This window comes from Diplotaxodon limnothrissa, linkage group LG3 (genome assembly GCF_057381915.1).
Source record: "Diplotaxodon limnothrissa isolate DT_005_m linkage group LG3, D_limnothrissa_male_GT1.1, whole genome shotgun sequence".
Lineage (NCBI taxonomy): Eukaryota > Metazoa > Chordata > Actinopteri > Cichliformes > Cichlidae > Diplotaxodon > Diplotaxodon limnothrissa.
The window spans coordinates 46,855,911-46,880,140 of NC_140598.1; the positions used below are offsets into that span (position 1 = coordinate 46,855,911).

At 43.8% G+C, this 24,230-nt stretch overlaps 18 non-coding genes across 18 annotated transcripts; 12 read left to right on the forward strand and 6 right to left on the reverse strand.

The window, feature by feature from the left end:
* Window positions 1-230: 230 nt before the first annotated feature.
* On the forward strand, window positions 231-304 carry trnat-agu (transfer RNA threonine (anticodon AGU)). The gene has a single exon. It is a non-coding gene; the product is annotated as a tRNA-Thr (tRNA).
* A 943-nt stretch (window positions 305-1,247) lies between these two features.
* On the reverse strand, window positions 1,248-1,321 carry trnat-cgu (transfer RNA threonine (anticodon CGU)). Its single transcript has one exon. It is a non-coding gene; the product is annotated as a tRNA-Thr (tRNA).
* Window positions 1,322-1,431: 110 nt separating this feature from the next.
* trnat-ugu (transfer RNA threonine (anticodon UGU)) lies at window positions 1,432-1,505 on the forward strand. The gene has a single exon. It is a non-coding gene; the product is annotated as a tRNA-Thr (tRNA).
* Window positions 1,506-3,489: 1,984 nt separating this feature from the next.
* trnat-agu (transfer RNA threonine (anticodon AGU)) lies at window positions 3,490-3,563 on the forward strand. Its single transcript has one exon. It is a non-coding gene; the product is annotated as a tRNA-Thr (tRNA).
* Window positions 3,564-3,932: 369 nt separating this feature from the next.
* trnat-cgu (transfer RNA threonine (anticodon CGU)) lies at window positions 3,933-4,006 on the reverse strand. Its single transcript has one exon. It is a non-coding gene; the product is annotated as a tRNA-Thr (tRNA).
* Window positions 4,007-4,116: 110 nt separating this feature from the next.
* Window positions 4,117-4,190, forward strand: trnat-ugu (transfer RNA threonine (anticodon UGU)). The gene has a single exon. It is a non-coding gene; the product is annotated as a tRNA-Thr (tRNA).
* Window positions 4,191-6,174: 1,984 nt separating this feature from the next.
* On the forward strand, window positions 6,175-6,248 carry trnat-agu (transfer RNA threonine (anticodon AGU)). Its single transcript has one exon. It is a non-coding gene; the product is annotated as a tRNA-Thr (tRNA).
* Window positions 6,249-7,191: 943 nt separating this feature from the next.
* Window positions 7,192-7,265, reverse strand: trnat-cgu (transfer RNA threonine (anticodon CGU)). The gene has a single exon. It is a non-coding gene; the product is annotated as a tRNA-Thr (tRNA).
* A 110-nt stretch (window positions 7,266-7,375) lies between these two features.
* trnat-ugu (transfer RNA threonine (anticodon UGU)) lies at window positions 7,376-7,449 on the forward strand. Its single transcript has one exon. It is a non-coding gene; the product is annotated as a tRNA-Thr (tRNA).
* Window positions 7,450-9,433: 1,984 nt separating this feature from the next.
* Window positions 9,434-9,507, forward strand: trnat-agu (transfer RNA threonine (anticodon AGU)). The gene has a single exon. It is a non-coding gene; the product is annotated as a tRNA-Thr (tRNA).
* A 943-nt stretch (window positions 9,508-10,450) lies between these two features.
* trnat-cgu (transfer RNA threonine (anticodon CGU)) lies at window positions 10,451-10,524 on the reverse strand. Its single transcript has one exon. It is a non-coding gene; the product is annotated as a tRNA-Thr (tRNA).
* Window positions 10,525-10,634: 110 nt separating this feature from the next.
* On the forward strand, window positions 10,635-10,708 carry trnat-ugu (transfer RNA threonine (anticodon UGU)). The gene has a single exon. It is a non-coding gene; the product is annotated as a tRNA-Thr (tRNA).
* A 2,264-nt stretch (window positions 10,709-12,972) lies between these two features.
* trnat-agu (transfer RNA threonine (anticodon AGU)) lies at window positions 12,973-13,046 on the forward strand. The gene has a single exon. It is a non-coding gene; the product is annotated as a tRNA-Thr (tRNA).
* Window positions 13,047-13,989: 943 nt separating this feature from the next.
* Window positions 13,990-14,063, reverse strand: trnat-cgu (transfer RNA threonine (anticodon CGU)). The gene has a single exon. It is a non-coding gene; the product is annotated as a tRNA-Thr (tRNA).
* Window positions 14,064-14,173: 110 nt separating this feature from the next.
* Window positions 14,174-14,247, forward strand: trnat-ugu (transfer RNA threonine (anticodon UGU)). Its single transcript has one exon. It is a non-coding gene; the product is annotated as a tRNA-Thr (tRNA).
* Window positions 14,248-16,231: 1,984 nt separating this feature from the next.
* trnat-agu (transfer RNA threonine (anticodon AGU)) lies at window positions 16,232-16,305 on the forward strand. Its single transcript has one exon. It is a non-coding gene; the product is annotated as a tRNA-Thr (tRNA).
* Window positions 16,306-16,674: 369 nt separating this feature from the next.
* Window positions 16,675-16,748, reverse strand: trnat-cgu (transfer RNA threonine (anticodon CGU)). Its single transcript has one exon. It is a non-coding gene; the product is annotated as a tRNA-Thr (tRNA).
* Window positions 16,749-16,858: 110 nt separating this feature from the next.
* trnat-ugu (transfer RNA threonine (anticodon UGU)) lies at window positions 16,859-16,932 on the forward strand. Its single transcript has one exon. It is a non-coding gene; the product is annotated as a tRNA-Thr (tRNA).
* Window positions 16,933-24,230: the final 7,298 nt, after the last annotated feature.

Consider the following 24,230-nt stretch of genomic DNA (forward strand, 5'->3'; position numbering starts at 1 on the left):
TGTTTTGAGGACTTGTTCAGACTCACCCTGTTGAATCAGTCTCAAAAGATTCTCCTTCACCTTATGATGTTTCCACTGAGGTCATTGAAGAAGTGAGGAACAGGAAGTTACTTGTTGGACTATTTGACCATATCCTACATTTATAGTGCACAAAGGTTAAAAAGATTGAACTCGTCTCCTTCTGCAGTACCAGGTAATACCAGGTATCACCGGTTTGCCTCACCGCAGGAGGCACTGTGGCTTAGCTGGTCAAAGCGCCTGTCTAGTAAGCAGGAGACCCTGGGTTCAAATCCCAGCAGTGCCTTGCTATTACCATTTGAAACCATCTTCTTCACAGTGTTGATTGCATTGTTAATCTTGGAGTTGGGAAATCTTTCAAAGTCTGTGTATGTCCTCAGTTATCCACCTCACGGTACTCTTGAGAGCTTTAAAAACTTCTTTTCACATCCTGATCCAAGAAGCTTCTTCAGTTCTAGAACAAATGCTGGAGGTGTCCCAGGCATTAAACCGCTAGTGGAGCTTCTGAGGGTTGTTCACCCAATATTGATGTCTTGGGCGTGTCTAAATCTTCATTGTGTCAAAGGAGCTTGCAAAGAAAAGCGTCTAGACTTCTTTAAGTTGCTTGAAGACGTTTCACCTCTCATCCGAGAAGCTTCTTAAGTTCTAAGGTCAAATGGTGGAGAGTCCCAGATATAAACCTAGTGGGAGTGACCCCCCACAGAGGGACAAAAGGACCCCCTGATGATCCTCTAATCGCCTGAGCCAAGGTGTGAAACTGGGTGTGGGTCCCCATCAGCCAGAGTTTCGGTTGTGTTCATTGTGAAACCTGGCCCCACCTTATCATGCGAATTCCTGAGGTCAGATGGCCCAGGATGTGAGTGGGTGTTAAGGCGTCTGGGAAGGGATCTCAAAACTGGATTATAGATGGCAGAGAGTTGGTGTCGTAAACCCCCGCCTCTGTTCAAAGATGGTCGCTCACAGTGGACATAGATGGCTTCTTTCACTCCTCTTTCAAACCATCTGTCCTCTCTGTCCAAAATGGCAACGTTGGCATCCTCGAAAGAGTGTCCTTTATCCTTAAGATGCAGATGGACTGCTGAGTCTTGTCTTGTGGAGGTGGCTCTTCTGTGTTGTGCCATGCCATCATTGTGTCCTCTTCTTGGAAACGAAGGAGAGAAAGCATAACTCCCAATGCTTCCTGCCATCAGCACTCGTTAATGAAATGTAATGGCATTGGTAGGGAGGTAAGGCACTGCCGGGATTTGAACCCAGGATCTCCTGTTTACGAGACAGGCGCTTTGGCCAGCTAAGCCACAGCGCCTTGAGCTGTGTTCCTCTGGCTGCTGCCCAACAGCTGGTGGGGAAAAATGTGACGAACTGATTCAAACCTGTGTCTGCAGAGGTTACTTGGTTTTTCCCTTCCCTGAAGGAGGCACTGTAGCTTAGCCGGTCAAAGCACCTGTCTTGTAAACAGGAGATCCTGGGTTCAAATCCCAGCAGTGCCTGTTGAGCTGTTTCAAAATAAGAGGCAACTTTTCCTCAATGTCAAAATAAAAGAAAGTAAGGTGTTGAATCTCAAGTTTGGAGGCACTAAAGATTTAGCAAAGGACACCCCAGCAGCTGTGCACCACATGCAGATGAAAAACAATCAAAACTGAAAGTGTACTCAAACATGAAACTGCGCAACTGTAACAACAGACATAAATGGACCAGTATAGAAACTGGGTGAGGCAGGGTCATATTGAGCTTTCGTCCCAAAAGTACTGTCAAGATTCTGCAAATCATTTGATTTACTGATAAGAGAAGGTAAGACTGTTAGGTGTTGTGTTAAAATAAATGCCCAAGTGTTCTCTATTAAAAACAGCATAAGGAGGTGTTCTAGTATTCTTGTTTCCTCTTATGTTATGGAAAAGTGTATAGGCAGCAGGAATTTGAGTCAGGTCTCGGTTTTTCTTGATGATGTCACTCCTTTCTCAGCTACACTTGAGAACCATGAGGAACGATCGCTGAAGGTCCTCCATAGGATGAAAGAATTTACTTTAAAGCTGTCGCCAGAGAAATGTCAGTTCTTCAGGACATCTGTCCAATATCTCGGCTATGTTGTATCATCAGAAGGGGTCAAAACAGATCCAGCTGCCCTCACTACCTGGCCAAGACCAGCTAAGATCAAGTAGCTTAAGTCTTTCCTTGGGTTCACTGGATATTACAGGAGGTTTATAAAAGACTATTCCAAGCTTGCAATACCCCTTAATCACTTAAGTGCTGGTTGCCTCCCACTGAAGAGAAAATCCAGTCTGTCTGGCAGAAACCACAAGGTTTCTACCAGTGCGGATCTCAAAAAACCTTTTCACGAAAAATGGACCCCAACCGCTGAAGATACTTTGAAGACATTGACTCTCAAGCTCACAACAGCTCCTGTTCTTGGGTTTGCAGATCCAAAGAGACATTATATTGTGCACACCGATGCAAGCGCCCATGTTCTCGGTGCAGCCTTATATCAAGAACAGGAGAACAAGTTAAGAGTCACTGCCTGTGCCAGTAGGGGTCTCTCCAAGTCCGAGCAAAGGTACCCTGCACACAAGCTTGACTTCCTGTCTGTGAAGTGGGCTGTCACCCAGAACGTTTTCCGCTATCTCTATGGAGCAAAATTTACAGTGATGACAGACAATAATCCACTCACATATGTTTTAACATCTGCAAACTTGGATGCAGTAGGGCATTGCTGGTTGGCCGTACTTTCCAGTTTTGATTTTGACATTGAGTATAGCGCTGGGAAGAACAACCAAGATGCAGATGGGCTGTTGAGACGTCCGTATCGGCATGCCTGTGATATATCTGATCAGAGTTCTAATGATGAGGAAAATGCCATTGAAGGCTTTACTGCACAGCTCTTGCGCCGCAACAAAGAGCCTGATTTTCCAACCGAGGCAGTAAAGGCAGTATGCAAGAGACATGAGTATTCCTCAACTCTTGAGGAGGAGGCAGCAGTATCATCGTCTGCACGAGTACAATGTTTGGCTATTGGAGCCTCTGCAATACCAGCAGATTTCTGTCAAACTGATGTAGCTGGGCCATGCCCCCTGAAGCAGATGTCTCTTTCCGATTGGCTACGTGAACAGAAATTAGATCTGGAGAGCTGAGAGAGTCTTGCAGAAAGCTACCAGTTAGCCATTGAGCACAGTCAAAAGAGTGCTTTGCGAAACAAACAAAGGTTTGACAGTCAAGTGCGGGAATCCACCCTTGCCAAGGGAAATAGAGTTGTTTTGAGGACTTGTTCAGACTCACCCTGTTGAATCAGTCTCAAAAGATTCTCCTTCACCTTATGATGTTTCCACTGAGGTCATTGAAGAAGTGAGGAACAGGAAGTTACTTGTTGGACTATTTGACCATATCCTACATTTATAGTGCACAAAGGTTAAAAAGATTGAACTCGTCTCCTTCTGCAGTACCAGGTAATACCAGGTATCACCGGTTTGCCTCACCGCAGGAGGCACTGTGGCTTAGCTGGTCAAAGCGCCTGTCTAGTAAGCAGGAGACCCTGGGTTCAAATCCCAGCAGTGCCTTGCTATTACCATTTGAAACCATCTTCTTCACAGTGTTGATTGCATTGTTAATCTTGGAGTTGGGAAATCTTTCAAAGTCTGTGTATGTCCTCAGTTATCCACCTCACGGTACTCTTGAGAGCTTTAAAAACTTCTTTTCACATCCTGATCCAAGAAGCTTCTTCAATTCTAGAACAAATGCTGGAGGTGTCCCAGGCATTAAACCGCTAGTGGAGCTTCTGAGGGTTGTTCACCCAATATTGATGTCTTGGGCGTGTCTAAATCTTCATTGTGTCCTCTTCTTGGAAACGAAGGAGAGAAAGCATAACTCCCAATGCTTCCCGCCATCAGCACTCGTTAATGAAATGTAATGGCATTGGTAGGGAGGTAAGGCACTGCCGAGATTTGAACCCAGGATCTCCTGTTTACGAGACAGGCGCTTTGGCCAGCTAAGCCACAGCGCCTTGAGCTGTGTGCCTCTGGCTACTGCCCAACAGCTGGTGGGGAAAAATGTGACGAACCGATTCAAACCTGTGTCTGCAGAGGTTACTTGGTTTTTCCCTTCCCTGAAGGAGGCACTGTAGCTTAGCCGGTCAAAGCACCTGTCTTGTAAACAGGAGATCCTGGGTTCAAATCCCAGCAGTGCCTGTTGAGCTGTTTCAAAATAAGAGGCAACTTTTCCTCAATGTCAAAATAAAAGAAAGTAAGGTGTTGAATCTCAAGTTTGGAGGCACTAAAGATTTAGCAAAGGACACCCCAGCAGCTGTGCACCACATGCAGATGAAAAACAATCAAAACTGAAAGTGTACTCAAACATGAAACTGCGCAACTGTAACAACAGACATAAATGGACCAGTATAGAAACTGGGTGAGGCAGGGTCATATTGAGCTTTCGTCCCAAAAGTACTGTCAAGATTCTGCAAATCATTTGATTTACTGATAAGAGAAGGTAAGACTGTTAGGTGTTGTGTTAAAATAAATGCCCAAGTGTTCTCTATTAAAAACAGCATAAGGAGGTGTTCTAGTCTTCTTGTTTCCTCTTATGTTATGGAAAAGTGTATAGGCAGCAGGAATTTGAGTCAGGTCTCGGTTTTTCTTGATGATGTCACTCCTTTCTCAGCTACACTTGAGAACCATGAGGAACGATCGCTGAAGGTCCTCCATAGGATGAAAGAATTTACTTTAAAGCTGTCGCCAGAGAAATGTCAGTTCTTCAGGACATCTGTCCAATATCTCGGCTATGTTGTATCATCAGAAGGGGTCAAAACAGATCCAGCTGCCCTCACTACCTGGCCAAGACCAGCTAAGATCAAGTAGCTTAAGTCTTTCCTTGGGTTCACTGGATATTACAGGAGGTTTATAAAAGACTATTCCAAGCTTGCAATACCCCTTAATCACTTAAGTGCTGGTTGCCTCCCACTGAAGAGAAAATCCAGTCTGTCTGGCAGAAACCACAAGGTTTCTACCAGTGCGGATCTCAAAAAACCTTTTCACGAAAAATGGACCCCAACCGCTGAAGATACTTTGAAGACATTGACTCTCAAGCTCACAACAGCTCCTGTTCTTGGGTTTGCAGATCCAAAGAGACATTATATTGTGCACACCGATGCAAGCGCCCATGTTCTCGGTGCAGCCTTATATCAAGAACAGGAGAACAAGTTAAGAGTCACTGCCTGTGCCAGTAGGGGTCTCTCCAAGTCCGAGCAAAGGTACCCTGCACACAAGCTTGACTTCCTGTCTGTGAAGTGGGCTGTCACCCAGAACGTTTTCCGCTATCTCTATGGAGCAAAATTTACAGTGATGACAGACAATAATCCACTCACATATGTTTTAACATCTGCAAACTTGGATGCAGTAGGGCATTGCTGGTTGGCCGTACTTTCCAGTTTTGATTTTGACATTGAGTATAGCGCTGGGAAGAACAACCAAGATGCAGATGGGCTGTTGAGACGTCCGTATCGGCATGCCTGTGATATATCTGATCAGAGTTCTAATGATGAGGAAAATGCCATTGAAGGCTTTACTGCACAGCTCTTGCGCCGCAACAAAGAGCCTGATTTTCCAACCGAGGCAGTAAAGGCAGTATGCAAGAGACATGAGTATTCCTCAACTCTTGAGGAGGAGGCAGCAGTATCATCGTCTGCACGAGTACAATGTTTGGCTATTGGAGCCTCTGCAATACCAGCAGATTTCTGTCAAACTGATGTAGCTGGGCCATGCCCCCTGAAGCAGATGTCTCTTTCCGATTGGCTACGTGAACAGAAATTAGATCTGGAGAGCTGAGAGAGTCTTGCAGAAAGCTACCAGTTAGCCATTGAGCACAGTCAAAAGAGTGCTTTGCGAAACAAACAAAGGTTTGACAGTCAAGTGCGGGAATCCACCCTTGCCAAGGGAAATAGAGTTGTTTTGAGGACTTGTTCAGACTCACCCTGTTGAATCAGTCTCAAAAGATTCTCCTTCACCTTATGATGTTTCCACTGAGGTCATTGAAGAAGTGAGGAACAGGAAGTTACTTGTTGGACTATTTGACCATATCCTACATTTATAGTGCACAAAGGTTAAAAAGATTGAACTCGTCTCCTTCTGCAGTACCAGGTAATACCAGGTATCACCGGTTTGCCTCACTGCAGGAGGCACTGTGGCTTAGCTGGTCAAAGCGCCTGTCTAGTAAGCAGGAGACCCTGGGTTCAAATCCCAGCAGTGCCTTGCTATTACCATTTGAAACCATCTTCTTCACAGTGTTGATTGCATTGTTAATCTTGGAGTTGGGAAATCTTTCAAAGTCTGTGTATGTCCTCAGTTATCCACCTCACGGTACTCTTGAGAGCTTTAAAAACTTCTTTTCACATCCTGATCCAAGAAGCTTCTTCAGTTCTAGAACAAATGCTGGAGGTGTCCCAGGCATTAAACCGCTAGTGGAGCTTCTGAGGGTTGTTCACCCAATATTGATGTCTTGGGCGTGTCTAAATCTTCATTGTGTCAAAGGAGCTTGCAAAGAAAAGCGTCTAGACTTCTTTAAGTTGCTTGAAGACGTTTCACCTCTCATCCGAGAAGCTTCTTAAGTTCTAAGGTCAAATGGTGGAGAGTCCCAGATATAAACCTAGTGGGAGTGACCCCCCACAGAGGGACAAAAGGACCCCCTGATGATCCTCTAATCGCCTGAGCCAAGGTGTGAAACTGGGTGTGGGTCCCCATCAGCCAGAGTTTCGGTTGTGTTCATTGTGAAACCTGGCCCCACCTTATCATGCGAATTCCTGAGGTCAGATGGCCCAGGATGTGAGTGGGTGTTAAGGCGTCTGGGAAGGGATCTCAAAACTGGATTATAGATGGCAGAGAGTTGGTGTCGTAAACCCCCGCCTCTGTTCAAAGATGGTCGCTCACAGTGGACATAGATGGCTTCTTTCACTCCTCTTTCAAACCATCTGTCCTCTCTGTCCAAAATGGCAACGTTGGCATCCTCGAAAGAGTGTCCTTTATCCTTAAGATGCAGATGGACAGCTGAGTCTTATCTTGTGGAGGTGGCTCTTCTGTGTTGTGCCATGCCATCATTGTGTCCTCTTCTTGGAAACGAAGGAGAGAAAGCATAACTCCCAATGCTTCCCGCCATCAGCACCCGTTAATGAAATGTAATGGCATTGGTAGGGAGGTAAGGCACTGCCAGGATTTGAACCTAGGATCTCCTGTTTACGAGACAGGCGCTTTGGCCAGCTAAGCCACAGCGCCTTGAGCTGTGTTCCTCTGGCTACTGCCCAACAGCTGGTGGGGAAAAATGTGACGAACTGATTCAAACCTGTGTCTGCAGAGGTTACTTGGTTTTTCCCTTCCCTGAAGGAGGCACTGTAGCTTAGCCGGTCAAAGCACCTGTCTTGTAAACAGGAGATCCTGGGTTCAAATCCCAGCAGTGCCTGTTGAGCTGTTTCAAAATAAGAGGCAACTTTTCCTCAATGTCAAAATAAAAGAAAGTAAGGTGTTGAATCTCAAGTTTGGAGGCACTAAAGATTTAGCAAAGGACACCCCAGCAGCTGTGCACCACATGCAGATGAAAAACAATCAAAACTGAAAGTGTACTCAAACATGAAACTGCGCAACTGTAACAACAGACATAAATGGACCAGTATAGAAACTGGGTGAGGCAGGGTTATATTGAGCTTTCGTCCCAAAACTAATGTCAACATTCTGCAAATCATTCGAGTTAGTGATAAGAGAAGGTAAGACTGTTAGGTGTTGTGTTAAAATAAATGCCCAAGTGTTCTCTATTAAAAACAGCATAAGGAGGTGTTCTAGTCTTCTTGTTTCCTCTTATGTTATGGAAAAGTGTATAGGCAGCAGGAATTTGAGTCAGGTCTCGGTTTTTCTTGATGATGTCACTCCTTTCTCAGCTACACTTGAGAACCATGAGGAACGATCGCTGAAGGTCCTCCATAGGATGAAAGAATTTACTTTAAAGCTGTCGCCAGAGAAATGTCAGTTCTTCAGGACATCTGTCCAATATCTCGGCTATGTTGTATCATCAGAAGGGGTCAAAACAGATCCAGCTGCCCTCACTACTTGGCCAAGACCAGCTAAGATCAAGTAGCTTAAGTCTTTCCTTGGGTTCACTGGATATTACAGGAGGTTTATAAAAGACTATTCCAAGCTTGCAATACCCCTTAATCACTTAAGTGCTGGTTGCCTCCCACTGAAGAGAATATCCAGTCTGTCTGGCAGAAACCATAAGGTTTCTACCAGTGCGGATCTCAAAAAACCTTTTCACGAAAAATGGACCCCAACCGCTGAAGATAATTTGAAGACATTGACTCTCAAGCTCACAACAGCTCCTGTTCTTGGGTTTGCAGATCCAAAGAGACATTATATTGTGCACACCGATGCAAGCGCCCATGTTCTCGGTGCAGCCTTATATCAAGAACAGGAGAACAAGTTAAGAGTCACTGCCTGTGCCAGTAGGGGTCTCTCCAAGTCCGAGCAAAGGTACCCTGCACACAAGCTTGACTTCCTGTCTGTGAAGTGGGCTGTCACCCAGAACGTTTTCCGCTATCTCTATGGAGCAAAATTTACAGTGATGACAGACAATAATCCACTCACATATGTTTTAACATCTGCAAACTTGGATGCAGTAGGGCATTGCTGGTTGGCCGTACTTTCCAGTTTTGATTTTGACATTGAGTATAGCGCTGGGAAGAACAACCAAGATGCAGATGGGCTGTTGAGACGTCCGTATCGGCATGCCTGTGATATATCTGATCAGAGTTCTAATGATGAGGAAAATGCCATTGAAGGCTTTACTGCACAGCTCTTGCGCCGCAACAAAGAGCCTGATTTTCCAACCGAGGCAGTAAAGGCAGTATGCAAGAGACATGAGTATTCCTCAACTCTTGAGGAGGAGGCAGCAGTATCATCGTCTGCACGAGTACAATGTTTGGCTATTGGAGCCTCTGCAATACCAGCAGATTTCTGTCAAACTGATGTAGCTGGGCCATGCCCCCTGAAGCAGATGTCTCTTTCCGATTGGCTACGTGAACAGAAATTAGATCTGGAGAGCTGAGAGAGTCTTGCAGAAAGCTACCAGTTAGCCATTGAGCACAGTCAAAAGAGTGCTTTGCGAAACAAACAAAGGTTTGACAGTCAAGTGCGGGAATCCACCCTTGCCAAGGGAAATAGAGTTGTTTTGAGGACTTGTTCAGACTCACCCTGTTGAATCAGTCTCAAAAGATTCTCCTTCACCTTATGATGTTTCCACTGAGGTCATTGAAGAAGTGAGGAACAGGAAGTTACTTGTTGGACTATTTGACCATATCCTACATTTATAGTGCACAAAGGTTAAAAAGATTGAACTCGTCTCCTTCTGCAGTACCAGGTAATACCAGGTATCACCGGTTTGCCTCACCGCAGGAGGCACTGTGGCTTAGCTGGTCAAAGCGCCTGTCTAGTAAGCAGGAGACCCTGGGTTCAAATCCCAGCAGTACCTTGCTATTACCATTTGAAACCATCTTCTTCACAGTGTTGATTGCATTGTTAATCTTGGAGTTGGGAAATCTTTCAAAGTCTGTGTATGTCCTCAGTTATCCACCTCACGGTACTCTTGAGAGCTTTAAAAACTTCTTTTCACATCCTGATCCAAGAAGCTTCTTCAGTTCTAGAACAAATGCTGGAGGTGTCCCAGGCATTAAACCGCTAGTGGAGCTTCTGAGGGTTGTTCACCCAATATTGATGTCTTGGGCGTGTCTAAATCTTCATTGTGTCAAAGGAGCTTGCAAAGAAAAGCGTCTAGACTTCTTTAAGTTGCTTGAAGACGTTTCACCTCTCATCCGAGAAGCTTCTTAAGTTCTAAGGTCAAATGGTGGAGAGTCCCAGATATAAACCTAGTGGGAGTGACCCCCCACAGAGGGACAAAAGGACCCCCTGATGATCCTCTAATCGCCTGAGCCAAGGTGTGAAACTGGGTGTGGGTCCCCATCAGCCAGAGTTTCGGTTGTGTTCATTGTGAAACCTGGCCCCACCTTATCATGCGAATTCCTGAGGTCAGATGGCCCAGGATGTGAGTGGGTGTTAAGGCGTCTGGGAAGGGATCTCAAAACTGGATTATAGATGGCAGAGAGTTGGTGTCGTAAACCCCCGCCTCTGTTCAAAGATGGTCGCTCACAGTGGACATAGATGGCTTCTTTCACTCCTCTTTCAAACCATCTGTCCTCTCTGTCCAAAATGGCAACGTTGGCATCCTCGAAAGAGTGTCCTTTATCCTTAAGATGCAGATGGACTGCTGAGTCTTGTCTTGTGGAGGTGGCTCTTCTGTGTTGTGCCATGCCATCATTGTGTCCTCTTCTTGGAAACGAAGGAGAGAAAGCATAACTCCCAATGCTTCCTGCCATCAGCACTCGTTAATGAAATGTAATGGCATTGGTAGGGAGGTAAGGCACTGCCGGGATTTGAACCCAGGATCTCCTGTTTACGAGACAGGCGCTTTGGCCAGCTAAGCCACAGCGCCTTGAGCTGTGTTCCTCTGGCTGCTGCCCAACAGCTGGTGGGGAAAAATGTGACGAACTGATTCAAACCTGTGTCTGCAGAGGTTACTTGGTTTTTCCCTTCCCTGAAGGAGGCACTGTAGCTTAGCCGGTCAAAGCACCTGTCTTGTAAACAGGAGATCCTGGGTTCAAATCCCAGCAGTGCCTGTTGAGCTGTTTCAAAATAAGAGGCAACTTTTCCTCAATGTCAAAATAAAAGAAAGTAAGGTGTTGAATCTCAAGTTTGGAGGCACTAAAGATTTAGCAAAGGACACCCCAGCAGCTGTGCACCACATGCAGATGAAAAACAATCAAAACTGAAAGTGTACTCAAACATGAAACTGCGCAACTGTAACAACAGACATAAATGGACCAGTATAGAAACTGGGTGAGGCAGGGTCATATTGAGCTTTCGTCCCAAAAGTACTGTCAAGATTCTGCAAATCATTTGATTTACTGATAAGAGAAGGTAAGACTGTTAGGTGTTGTGTTAAAATAAATGCCCAAGTGTTCTCTATTAAAAACAGCATAAGGAGGTGTTCTAGTATTCTTGTTTCCTCTTATGTTATGGAAAAGTGTATAGGCAGCAGGAATTTGAGTCAGGTCTCGGTTTTTCTTGATGATGTCACTCCTTTCTCAGCTACACTTGAGAACCATGAGGAACGATCGCTGAAGGTCCTCCATAGGATGAAAGAATTTACTTTAAAGCTGTCGCCAGAGAAATGTCAGTTCTTCAGGACATCTGTCCAATATCTCGGCTATGTTGTATCATCAGAAGGGGTCAAAACAGATCCAGCTGCCCTCACTACCTGGCCAAGACCAGCTAAGATCAAGTAGCTTAAGTCTTTCCTTGGGTTCACTGGATATTACAGGAGGTTTATAAAAGACTATTCCAAGCTTGCAATACCCCTTAATCACTTAAGTGCTGGTTGCCTCCCACTGAAGAGAAAATCCAGTCTGTCTGGCAGAAACCACAAGGTTTCTACCAGTGCGGATCTCAAAAAACCTTTTCACGAAAAATGGACCCCAACCGCTGAAGATACTTTGAAGACTTACACTCAATGTCACTTACCCATTATATTGTATATTGTATAGCTTCCTTGTTATATGTAAAATTGTATTTATTTAAATTTTTACTTTTTAATTATTTTACTTGCATTTTTTTAAATCACTTTTATATTTAAATATATTTAAATGTTCATTTGCTATTTATCTAGGGATTGAAGAGTAACGCAATTTCTATTCTCCGTATGTCCTGTACATGTGGAAGAATCGACAAATAAAGTTGACTTTGACTTTGAAAAAAAAAAAAAAAAAAAAAAAAAAAAAGACATTGACTCTCAAGCTCACAACAGCTCCTGTTCTTGGGTTTGCAGATCCAAAGAGACATTATATTGTGCACACCGATGCAAGCGCCCATGTTCTCGGTGCAGCCTTATATCAAGAACAGGAGAACAAGTTAAGAGTCACTGCCTGTGCCAGTAGGGGTCTCTCCAAGTCCGAGCAAAGGTACCCTGCACACAAGCTTGACTTCCTGTCTGTGAAGTGGGCTGTCACCCAGAACGTTTTCCGCTATCTCTATGGAGCAAAATTTACAGTGATGACAGACAATAATCCACTCACATATGTTTTAACATCTGCAAACTTGGATGCAGTAGGGCATTGCTGGTTGGCCGTACTTTCCAGTTTTGATTTTGACATTGAGTATAGCGCTGGGAAGAACAACCAAGATGCAGATGGGCTGTTGAGACGTCCGTATCGGCATGCCTGTGATATATCTGATCAGAGTTCTAATGATGAGGAAAATGCCATTGAAGGCTTTACTGCACAGCTCTTGCGCCGCAACAAAGAGCCTGATTTTCCAACCGAGGCAGTAAAGGCAGTATGCAAGAGACATGAGTATTCCTCAACTCTTGAGGAGGAGGCAGCAGTATCATCGTCTGCACGAGTACAATGTTTGGCTATTGGAGCCTCTGCAATACCAGCAGATTTCTGTCAAACTGATGTAGCTGGGCCATGCCCCCTGAAGCAGATGTCTCTTTCCGATTGGCTACGTGAACAGAAATTAGATCTGGAGAGCTGAGAGAGTCTTGCAGAAAGCTACCAGTTAGCCATTGAGCACAGTCAAAAGAGTGCTTTGCGAAACAAACAAAGGTTTGACAGTCAAGTGCGGGAATCCACCCTTGCCAAGGGAAATAGAGTTGTTTTGAGGACTTGTTCAGACTCACCCTGTTGAATCAGTCTCAAAAGATTCTCCTTCACCTTATGATGTTTCCACTGAGGTCATTGAAGAAGTGAGGAACAGGAAGTTACTTGTTGGACTATTTGACCATATCCTACATTTATAGTGCACAAAGGTTAAAAAGATTGAACTCGTCTCCTTCTGCAGTACCAGGTAATACCAGGTATCACCGGTTTGCCTCACCGCAGGAGGCACTGTGGCTTAGCTGGTCAAAGCGCCTGTCTAGTAAGCAGGAGACCCTGGGTTCAAATCCCAGCAGTGCCTTGCTATTACCATTTGAAACCATCTTCTTCACAGTGTTGATTGCATTGTTAATCTTGGAGTTGGGAAATCTTTCAAAGTCTGTGTATGTCCTCAGTTATCCACCTCACGGTACTCTTGAGAGCTTTAAAAACTTCTTTTCACATCCTGATCCAAGAAGCTTCTTCAGTTCTAGAACAAATGCTGGAGGTGTCCCAGGCATTAAACCGCTAGTGGAGCTTCTGAGGGTTGTTCACCCAATATTGATGTCTTGGGCGTGTCTAAATCTTCATTGTGTCAAAGGAGCTTGCAAAGAAAAGCGTCTAGACTTCTTTAAGTTGCTTGAAGACGTTTCACCTCTCATCCGAGAAGCTTCTTAAGTTCTAAGGTCAAATGGTGGAGAGTCCCAGATATAAACCTAGTGGGAGTGACCCCCCACAGAGGGACAAAAGGACCCCCTGATGATCCTCTAATCGCCTGAGCCAAGGTGTGAAACTGGGTGTGGGTCCCCATCAGCCAGAGTTTCGGTTGTGTTCATTGTGAAACCTGGCCCCACCTTATCATGCGAATTCCTGAGGTCAGATGGCCCAGGATGTGAGTGGGTGTTAAGGCGTCTGGGAAGGGATCTCAAAACTGGATTATAGATGGCAGAGAGTTGGTGTCGTAAACCCCCGCCTCTGTTCAAAGATGGTCGCTCACAGTGGACATAGATGGCTTCTTTCACTCCTCTTTCAAACCATCTGTCCTCTCTGTCCAAAATGGCAACGTTGGCATCCTCGAAAGAGTGTCCTTTATCCTTAAGATGCAGATGGACTGCTGAGTCTTGTCTTGTGGAGGTGGCTCTTCTGTGTTGTGCCATGCCATCATTGTGTCCTCTTCTTGGAAACGAAGGAGAGAAAGCATAACTCCCAATGCTTCCCGCCATCAGCACTCGTTAATGAAATGTAATGGCATTGGTAGGGAGGTAAGGCACTGCCGGGATTTGAACCCAGGATCTCCTGTTTACGAGACAGGCGCTTTGGCCAGCTAAGCCACAGCGCCTTGAGCTGTGTTCCTCTGGCTACTGCCCAACAGCTGGTGGGGAAAAATGTGACGAACCGATTCAAACCTGTGTCTGCAGAGGTTACTTGGTTTTTCCCTTCCCTGAAGGAGGCACTGTAGCTTAGCCGGTCAAAGCACCTGTCTTGTAAACAGGAGATCCTGGGTTCAAATCCCAGCAGTGCCTGTTGAGCTGTTTCAAAATAAGAGGCAACTTTTCCTCAATGTCAAAATAAAAGAAAGTAAGGTGTTGAATCTCAAGTTTGGAGGCACTAAAGATTTAGCAAAGGACACCCCAGCAGCTGTGCACCACATGCAGATGAAAAACAATCAAAACTGAAAGTGTACTCAAACATGAAACTGCGCAACTGTAACAACAGACATAAATGGACCAGTATAGAAACTGGGTGAGGCAGGGTTATATTGAGCTTTCGTCCCAAAAGTACTGTCAAGATTCTGCAAATCATTCGAGTTACTGATAAGAGAAGGTAAGACTGTTAGGTGTTGTGTTAAAATAAATGCCCAAGTGTTCTCTATTAAAAACAGCATAAGGAGGTGTTCTAGTATTCTTGTTTCCTCTTATGTTATGGAAAAGTGTATAGGCAGCAGGAATTTGAGTCAGGTCTCGGTTTTTCTTGATGATGTCACTCCTTTCTCAGCTACACTTGAGAACCATGAGGAACGATCGCTGAAGGTCCTCCATAGGATGAAAGAATTTACTTTAAAGCTGTCGCCAGAGAAATGTCAGTTCTTCAGGACATCTGTCCAATATCTCGGCTATGTTGTATCATCAGAAGGGGTCAAAACAGATCCAGCTGCCCTCACTACCTGGCCAAGACCAGCTAACATCAAGTAGCTTAAGTCTTTCCTTGGGTTCACTGGATATTACAGGAGGTTTATAAAAGACTATTCCAAGCTTGCAATACCCCTTAATCACTTAAGTGCTGGTTGCCTCCCACTGAAGAGAAAATCCAGTCTGTCTGGCAGAAACCACAAGGTTTCTACCAGTGCGGATCTCAAAAAACCTTTTCACGAAAAATGGACCCCAACCGCTGAAGATACTTTTAAGACATTGATTCTCAAGCTCACAACAGCTCCTGTTCTTGGGTTTGCAGATCCAAAGAGACATTATATTGTGCACACCGATGCAAGCGCCCATGTTCTCGGTGCAGCCTTATATCAAGAACAGGAGAACAAGTTAAGAGTCACTGCCTGTGCCAGTAGGGGTCTCTCCAAGTCCGAGCAAAGGTACCCTGCACACAAGCTTGACTTCCTGTCTGTGAAGTGGGCTGTCACCCAGAACGTTTTCCGCTATCTCTATGGAGCAAAATTTACAGTGATGACAGACAATAATCCACTCACATATGTTTTAACATCTGCAAAGTTGGATGCAGTAGGGCATTGCTGGTTGGCCGTACTTTCCAGTTTTGATTTTGACATTGAGTATAGCGCTGGGAAGAACAACCAAGATGCAGATGGGCTGTTGAGACGTCCGTATCGGCATGCCTGTGATATATCTGATCAGAGTTCTAATGATGAGGAAAATGCCATTGAAGGCTTTACTGCACAGCTCTTGCGCCGCAACAAAGAGCCTGATTTTCCAACCGAGGCAGTAAAGGCAGTATGCAAGAGACATGAGTATTCCTCAACTCTTGAGGAGGAGGCAGCAGTATCATCGTCTGCACGAGTACAATGTTTGGCTATTGGAGCCTCTGCAATACCAGCAGATTTCTGTCAAACTGATGTAGCTGGGCCATGCCCCCTGAAGCAGATGTCTCTTTCCGATTGGCTACGTGAACAGAAATTAGATCTGGAGAGCTGAGAGAGTCTTGCAGAAAGCTACCAGTTAGCCATTGAGCACAGTCAAAAGAGTGCTTTGCGAAACAAACAAAGGTTTGACAGTCAAGTGCGGGAATCCACCCTTGCCAAGGGAAATAGAGTTGTTTTGAGGACTTGTTCAGACTCACCCTGTTGAATCAGTCTCAAAAGATTCTCCTTCACCTTATGATGTTTCCACTGAGGTCATTGAAGAAGTGAGGAACAGGAAGTTACTTGTTGGACTATTTGACCATATCCTACATTTATAGTGCACAAAGGTTAAAAAGATTGAACTCGTCTCCTTCTGCAGTACCAGGTAATACCAGGTATCACCGGTTTGCCTCACCGCAGGAGGCACTGTGGCTTAGCTGGTCAAAGCGCCTGTCTAGTAAGCAGGAGACCCTGGGTTCAAATCCCAGCAGTGCCTTGCTATTACCATTTGAAACCATCTTCTTCACAGTGTTGATTGCATTGTTAATCTTGGAGTTGGGAAATCTTTCAAAGTCTGTGTATGTCCTCAGTTATCCACCTCACGGTACTCTTGAGAGCTTTAAAAACTTCTTTTCACATCCTGATCCAAGAAGCTTCTTCAATTCTAGAACAAATGCTGGAGGTGTCCCAGGCATTAAACCGCTAGTGGAGCTTCTGAGGGTTGTTCACCCAATATTGATGTCTTGGGCGTGTCTAAATCTTCATTGTGTCCTCTTCTTGGAAACGAAGGAGAGAAAGCATAACTCCCAATGCTTCCCGCCATCAGCACTCGTTAATGAAATGTAATGGCATTGGTAGGGAGGTAAGGCACTGCCGGGATTTGAACCCAGGATCTCCTGTTTACGAGACAGGCGCTTTGGCCAGCTAAGCCACAGCGCCTTGAGCTGTGTGCCTCTGGCTACTGCCCAACAGCTGGTGGGGAAAAATGTGACGAACCGATTCAAACCTGTGTCTGCAGAGGTTACTTGGTTTTTCCCTTCCCTGAAGGAGGCACTGTAGCTTAGCCGGTCAAAGCACCTGTCTTGTAAACAGGAGATCCTGGGTTCAAATCCCAGCAGTGCCTGTTGAGCTGTTTCAAAATAAGAAATTCTGTGTAGGCAACTTTTCCTCAATGTCAAAATAAAAGAAAGTAAGGTGTTGAATCTCAAGTTTGGAGGCACTAAAGATTTAGCAAAGGACACCCCAGCAGCTGTGCACCACATGAAGATGAAAAACAATCAAAACTGAAAGTGTACTCAAACATGCAACTGTAACAACAGACATAAATGGACCAGTATAGAAACTGGGTGAGGCAGGGTTATATTGAGCTTTCGTCCCAAAACTAATGTCAACATTCTGCAAATCATTCGAGTTACTGATAAGAGAAGGTAAGACTGTTAGGTGTTGTGTTAAAATAAATGCCCAAGTGTTCTCTATTAAAAACAGCATAAGGAGGTGTTCTAGTCTTCTTGTTTCCTCTTATGTTATGGAAAAGTGTATAGGCAGCAGGAATTTGAGTCAGGTCTCGGTTTTTCTTGATGATGTCACTCCTTTCTCAGCTACACTTGAGAACCATGAGGAACGATCGCTGAAGGTCCTCCATAGGATGAAAGAATTTACTTTAAAGCTGTCGCCAGAGAAATGTCAGTTCTTCAGGACATCTGTCCAATATCTCGGCTATGTTGTATCATCAGAAGGGGTCAAAACAGATCCAGCTGCCCTCACTACCTGGCCAAGACCAGCTAAGATCAAGTAGCTTAAGTCTTTCCTTGGGTTCACTGGATATTACAGGAGGTTTATAAAAGACTATTCCAAGCTTGCAATACCCCTTAATCACTTACAGTTTTTTCTGAATGCTTAAACCCTAACTGTGATTCCTGTAGCACAACCTCTAAAACTATTCAGACTTATAGCAAAACCACTCACTGAGTTTGCAAAACTAAAAGCACAAAAACTGCTTTGCACTCAGTTTGCAATTTTGTAACAGAGACTTTGCAAAACTGTAGGCACAATTCACTGCACAACACTCAATTACCAAATTTCCAACACACTCCTAGCAACAGTATACACATGTATGGCTATCATTAACACTAATTTGCCAACTGTCTGGCACACTTTCACATGTGAAATCTTTTTTAGATAATTAGTTCACTTTGCAATCAGCCTAAGCACTATAATACAGGTAAGCTGTGTGTGCGGAGTACAATGGAGGGAGCAGAAAGAGTGAGAAGTAGAGGAGGCCGAGGAAGAGGACGTGGAGGTCAAGAAGTAGGATGAAGAGGACGACAAGGACAAGGAGGAGCAAGAGGAAGACGAGGAGGGGGGAGAGGAAGGGTAGGAAGAGTAAGAAATCGAATTGCTGATGACATCAGAGCTACAATAGTGGACCATGTAATCAACCGTGGAATGACCCTGAGGGTAACTGGCCAACGGGTCCAGCCCAACTCGAGCCGCTACACTGTAGCAAGTACCATAAGGACATCTTGAAATGAGAATCGGTTAGTACAGTCACTTCGCACAAAGATTTGTGGCACTGCCATATGCCAATGAGAAACACACCAATACCATTGATGTAAAAATACTGAAATTGTTACTTTACAGAATTGCGAGATGACCAGATGCTGGGGGCAGAGGAAGCATGTTCACTGCAGACCAAGTAACCCATATAGTCATTATGGAGATTGCAAATAATCCTATACTTGGAAATAAACACTTGTGTTTGTTTTGATTTGTTTGAATAAACACCAGTACTTGAAGTTTGGATCCCTCTATGCTTATGGATCTATGACAGAAGTATGAGCTCAAACTGACATAGCCTACCTTGTGCACAGAGAAAGCAAAAGCCAGATTTGTTTTGTATTCATACCATAAGTGTGCAGTTGGCGCATTGTGTGCTTAGTAGATGATGGCTTGTGTGTACTGTTTGATACGGAAACACCATTTTTACGAAGGTGTGAAGAGTTAATCTAGCTGTGTTCGCTTTTGCAAGAGAACTAAAATGTTTTGATAATTGGGTGACAGGTTTTATTTATTTGTGTGAAGAGTTTTGCAAAATTAGCCAATAGTTACAAAAAATGTGCTTAAGCAATCAGAAAAAACTGTAAGTGTTGGGTTTCTCCCACTGAAGAGAAAATCCAGTCTTTCTGCAAAATTTTATACATGTTAGGCATTTGTGTTAACCACAGTATTGTTGAAAAAAAAATACATGCCTGTTTTAAGATCATATTATAGTGCAGTAGACAAGGTATCTACTGTAAATATATTTGAATAAGCCACCTACAATATGTCATGAAAAATAAAATGTTTTGATCCTGCTCACCTTTAACTGACATCCAGCTCTGTGCTGACTCTCTTCCTGAGTACTGACACTTGTAGAAACCTTCATCAGAATCTGACACTGCAGAGATTTTCAGCTCCCCTCGGGTATCATTTTGAATAAGTATGTCATTGTGATAGTGTAATGGGAAGGCTTTAGGACCCAGGGGACCCAATGGAGGGTATAAAAGAGGAAGTAGCAGCAGCTGCTCTTCATTTCCACTGATGAGCGGCTGTGAACAATGGTTTTGTGAGTAGGTGAAGAGCCTGAGAAGTTTTCATTGTCTGCTACACAAACCGTTGTTTTAAACCTCTACAGCAGAGGTTTGAGGTACAGGCTGTTTTTCTTTTAGTGCTTTTTTTTTTAATTTGTTGAAATGTATTTGATGTTTATTGTATTTTGTTTTTAGTAGTGATTTCAGAAGATAAGCCAAGATAAGCCACATGTGCAGCATACCTCTGCTGGAGGTATGTTAACTTAATATATTTGGACATTTAAAAAAGTATATTTATGCACTATAATCTATTTTATATTGTATTGCCTCCTGCAGGGCAGGCTGCACATGTGAATTTGTCACTTTTTTTTTTCTCCTTCTCCTTTTTGTTGCGTTTTTGGTTTTAGTAGGGTCACCTTTTAAAACTGTTTTTATGCCAGGTTTGTTTTTATTTTCTACTGGGCTGGTGCAATATTAGTCGGGCAATGTGCAATCCCTGAGCTGGGCTCTTACCTTAGGGGAGTTAGGTCTTTTAGAGGTGCTCCGTGTGGATTTGCAGTGAATATGTTTTATTAAGAGTGATTTTTAGTGCCACCCATTATTGCCTGAACTAAAACACTTAGTGCATGCGATAAGTGTTCTGTTGGGCTCGTATTTATTTGGGGTGGATTTGTTTCTTTTAAAGCAACGAGCATCTGGGACCGCCAAGGGAGAGCAAGCCCTCAGGTGATAGTTGCATTGCTGGCAGGTTGCACCAATAACACTATCTTGTGATCGTTAGTGACTTTTTCCATTTTGATGTTTTAGGCCTTTTGCAAACCCTTTGTGTTCTTTTAAAATAATAAATTTTAACATATCTGACCGATATTGACCCTCTTGTCCTGTTTGTTCTGGGCTCGTTCCTGTGAGAGCTTTGGGCCTGAAAGGTTGCACAAGTAGTATAGAGGCCCTTAGCAGTTATTCGGTGGCGTTTACTCGCTACAATAGAAAAACACATTGGAAAGTATTTTTTTTTTTCTCTTGAACTGCAGCTCAGACTAACAGAACTTCCTTCAGATAAGATAAGATAAGATAGAACTTTATTAATCCCTCGGGTGGGTTCCTCTGGGAAATTCGATTTCCAAAAAAGCACAGCACCGACAGAAGTTACAGAGTTATACACACACACATATATATAAATACAGAGACAATATAAATAAAATATACGAAGGGGATAAATAGAATAAATAGGAATATCCTGATGAACAGGATTCATCAGGATAGGATCATAATCTGCAAAACAGTCAAATCACATTAGTTCTGGTCACACTATTAGGGATGGAAAGAGCCTTAACAACAACAACAAAATCAATTGCACAAAGTTAGCGATAAGAAGTGAGACGGCCTATAGAAAGGAGACGATGGCACTGTACGAGTGGAGTCTGGAAAATAACCTGACTCTCAACATCAGCATAACTAGAGAAATGATAGTGGACTACCGGAAACGGCCAGTCATGGAACACCAGCCCATCCACATAAACAGTACCAAGGTTGAAAGGGTCAGCAGCTTCAAATTCCTTGGAGTCAACATCACCGAGGACTTCTCCTGGACCCTTACACACACTGCTATCAGGAAAGCTCGCCAGCGACTCTACTTCCTGAGGAGGCTGAGGAAGTTTGGCATGAATGCCAACATCACCTCAAATTTCTACAGGTGAGCAATCGAGAGCTTGCTGACGAGCTGCATTACAGTTTGGTACGGAAGCTGCTCTGCCAGCAGCCGTAAATCACTACAGAGGGTGGTGAAGACAGCAGAGCACATCACTGACATGAGGCTTCCTGCCATTCAGGACATTTCTTCAGCGATGCCTCCGTAAAGCACACAGCATCATCAAGGACCACAGCCACCCAGCACATCAGCTCTTCTCCTTGTTACCATCTGACAGACGTTACAGGAGTCTGTCTGCTCGGACTACAAGACTTAAAAACTGTTTTTACCACCAAGCCATACGACACCTCAACCACAACACTTAAACAAACACACACACTCCACAGGATGCACTCAGAAGCTACCCTGCAGCTTCACAAGTACTCTGTATAATCTGCGCTGGTCACTCCACTTTATTGGTATTTATATTTATAAAAGTGCAATACTGTAACAACAACTGCCCCCCCCCCCCCCTGCTCATTCCTGCCACTGTGCAATATCCCATATATTAATATATGGGATATTGCACAATCTCAAGTCTGGAATTTAAATTTACTCTACATTCAGCTGAATATGACAAAGAGAACCAGATCTGAGGTTTGGTGTTTTGTTTTTGTTTTGTTTTTGTTTTTTGTAGGCAAGAGTCTAGACAGAAGTCCAGACTTGCTTCCCCTGGCCACTCTTCCATGGTCTCACTGTGGTTATACAGGGACTGAATAGGCTGTGACAATGAGCCAGGTATCCCATGCAGGATACCCCGAGAGATGCAAACAGTGCTTTCTCTAATTCCACAAGGCAAATGCAGATTGGTTGGGCAAATTCCCACTTACCCTCAAGGGATATGATGCAGGACTCTTTGACAGGTGTCCAGCATCTTATGGTTTCACCAACTCAAAAGTGGTAATCAGTTGACAGTTCAGCTCATTTCTTTACCCAATTGTCCAGAATATACAAAAAATTTAAATGATAAAATTGACTGTTGATTTCTGGTAGGTGGGCATCATAAGAGTTTTCAGAATTATTCTACATCTGGCACCCCACCCAGGACCAATTTGCCTTGAGAGTCTACCAGCAGAATGTAACCCCTGTACTGTGATACAGTGGTGATTCACAGAGGGGGCATGTCTGAACTACTGAGAAAAATATGTAGGTCTTTGTTTTCACATACAATGACTTACAGCAGGTAATTGGGGCAATCATTTACATACAGTGTACAGTGATGTTGACTGCGTTGCTGAAATCTCCTGATCCAGACTCACACCAGTACACTGCAGTATCTGACTTTGATGTGTTGATGTCACATGTGGATCCAGTCATTCTGCTACAGTCAGAGTACAGTCGGCCGTCCTCAGAGAACTTCCTCACTCTCCACTCAGTGAAGTTTCCCTCACAGGTCAGTGAGACAGAGTCAGAGGTGAAGTGTCGCACTCTGTCAGGACTCACTGTGAGAGACGCTGCTGAATGAACATCTGGAAACAACATGCAGTGAAGACACAAAGCTCAGAAATGTTAAATGTTTCTGGTATTTTTTGATGGTCAGTGCTGATAACTTAACAATTTGTGGTTTGTTTTTTTTTTTTTTTTTTTGTTTTTAGTGAACTTATTTTTTTTAACTTGAACAAGAAGGTCCTGAGTTCAATTCCACCATCAGGCCAGGGTCTTTCTGTGTGGAGTTTGCATGTTCTCCCCGTGTTTAAGTGGGTTCCCTCTGGGTACTCCGGCTTCTTCCCACCGTCCAAAGACATGCAGTTTGTGGGGATAGGTTAATTGGTTAAACCAAATTGCCCATAGGTGTGAATCTGTGAGTGAATGTGGGCGCGAATGGTTGTCTGTCTCTGTGTGTTGGCCCTGTGACAGACTGGCGACCTGTCCAGGGTGTACCCTGCCTCTCGCCCTATGACAGCTGGGATAGGCCCCAGCGCCCCCCGTGACCCTGAAAAGGATAAGCAGAAGTGAATGGATGGATGGATCGAATAAATAACAAAAATCTCAAACAACACTATCCAGAATCTTAAGCCATGTTCCATTTCTTTATAGTTTTAAGGAAAATGTAAAATTGGTGAAATGACATAACATGTATAAATATAAATGGAAATTTAGTCTACAAGTTTATAGTCTACACCTTCTATGTGTTTATGAATCAAAGTAATAATAGGTTAATTGAAGAACAAACAATTTAATGAACATCCCATCTCCATCGTTTTCTAACAGGAAACTGAGTTCATGTTGTTTCTGCCTCAAACAACTCGTTTAAATTCTAGACTTTGAATTTAGTCTAGAAAAGTCAACTCAGAACCCAAAACTCAAGACTACTGGAGCAGTGTGGCATCATCTTGACAGAATGGAATAAAAGGCTTAACAACATCCAAAGAAGAACTTTGAAAGACCTCCAGAAAGACCAGAGAATTTTTTCTCGAGACTATTTTAACAAATACAAGAGGAGTAGATTGCTACTGTCTAAGGGCCTGTTGGCTGAAAACCTGGTACAGGTTTTCAGCCAACAGGCCCTTAGACAGGCAGCCAAAATCATCAATGACCCCTCCCACATTCTTCACCCCGCATTTCAATGGCTCCCCTCTGGGCGATGCCTCTGCTGCATTTCCTGCAGGACTGAGAGGAGGAGAGCCACCCTTGTCCCCAAAGCCACTCTGCTTTTTAACTCGATAAGAACATTTCCCACACCCATAAACATAAACTACTCTACACTCTTTTTATACTACTGACACTTTTACTCACTTACAGTTATTTATTCCCCTTTAAGTCACTTAAAGGATAAAACTGTGCAATCTTAAAACTGTGTATATACTGTATATTCTGTGTATTTTTTTTTATCTCTCTGTTATTACCTGTTTATGCTCTGTACTCATTTTCAATGTCATGCTGCTCTGTTGTATCTTGATTGCCCCTCGGGGATAAATAAAGTCTTTCTGATTCTGATTGTTGTTTATACCTTTAGTCTTTTGTGCTATCACTGTAAGTGAAAAGGGAAAAGGTTAAGAAAAAGAAACAAGTAAACTCAGATTAGCTGGATCACAGTCAGAAATGAAAAGATTGTTTTGCCTTTTCATATGAATAAGTTTTTAAAGGGGTGCATCTGAGTGAAAAAGAGATATTGTTGAATCAAAGTAATCACATAACACCAGCTCATTGAAATGACAGGATGAA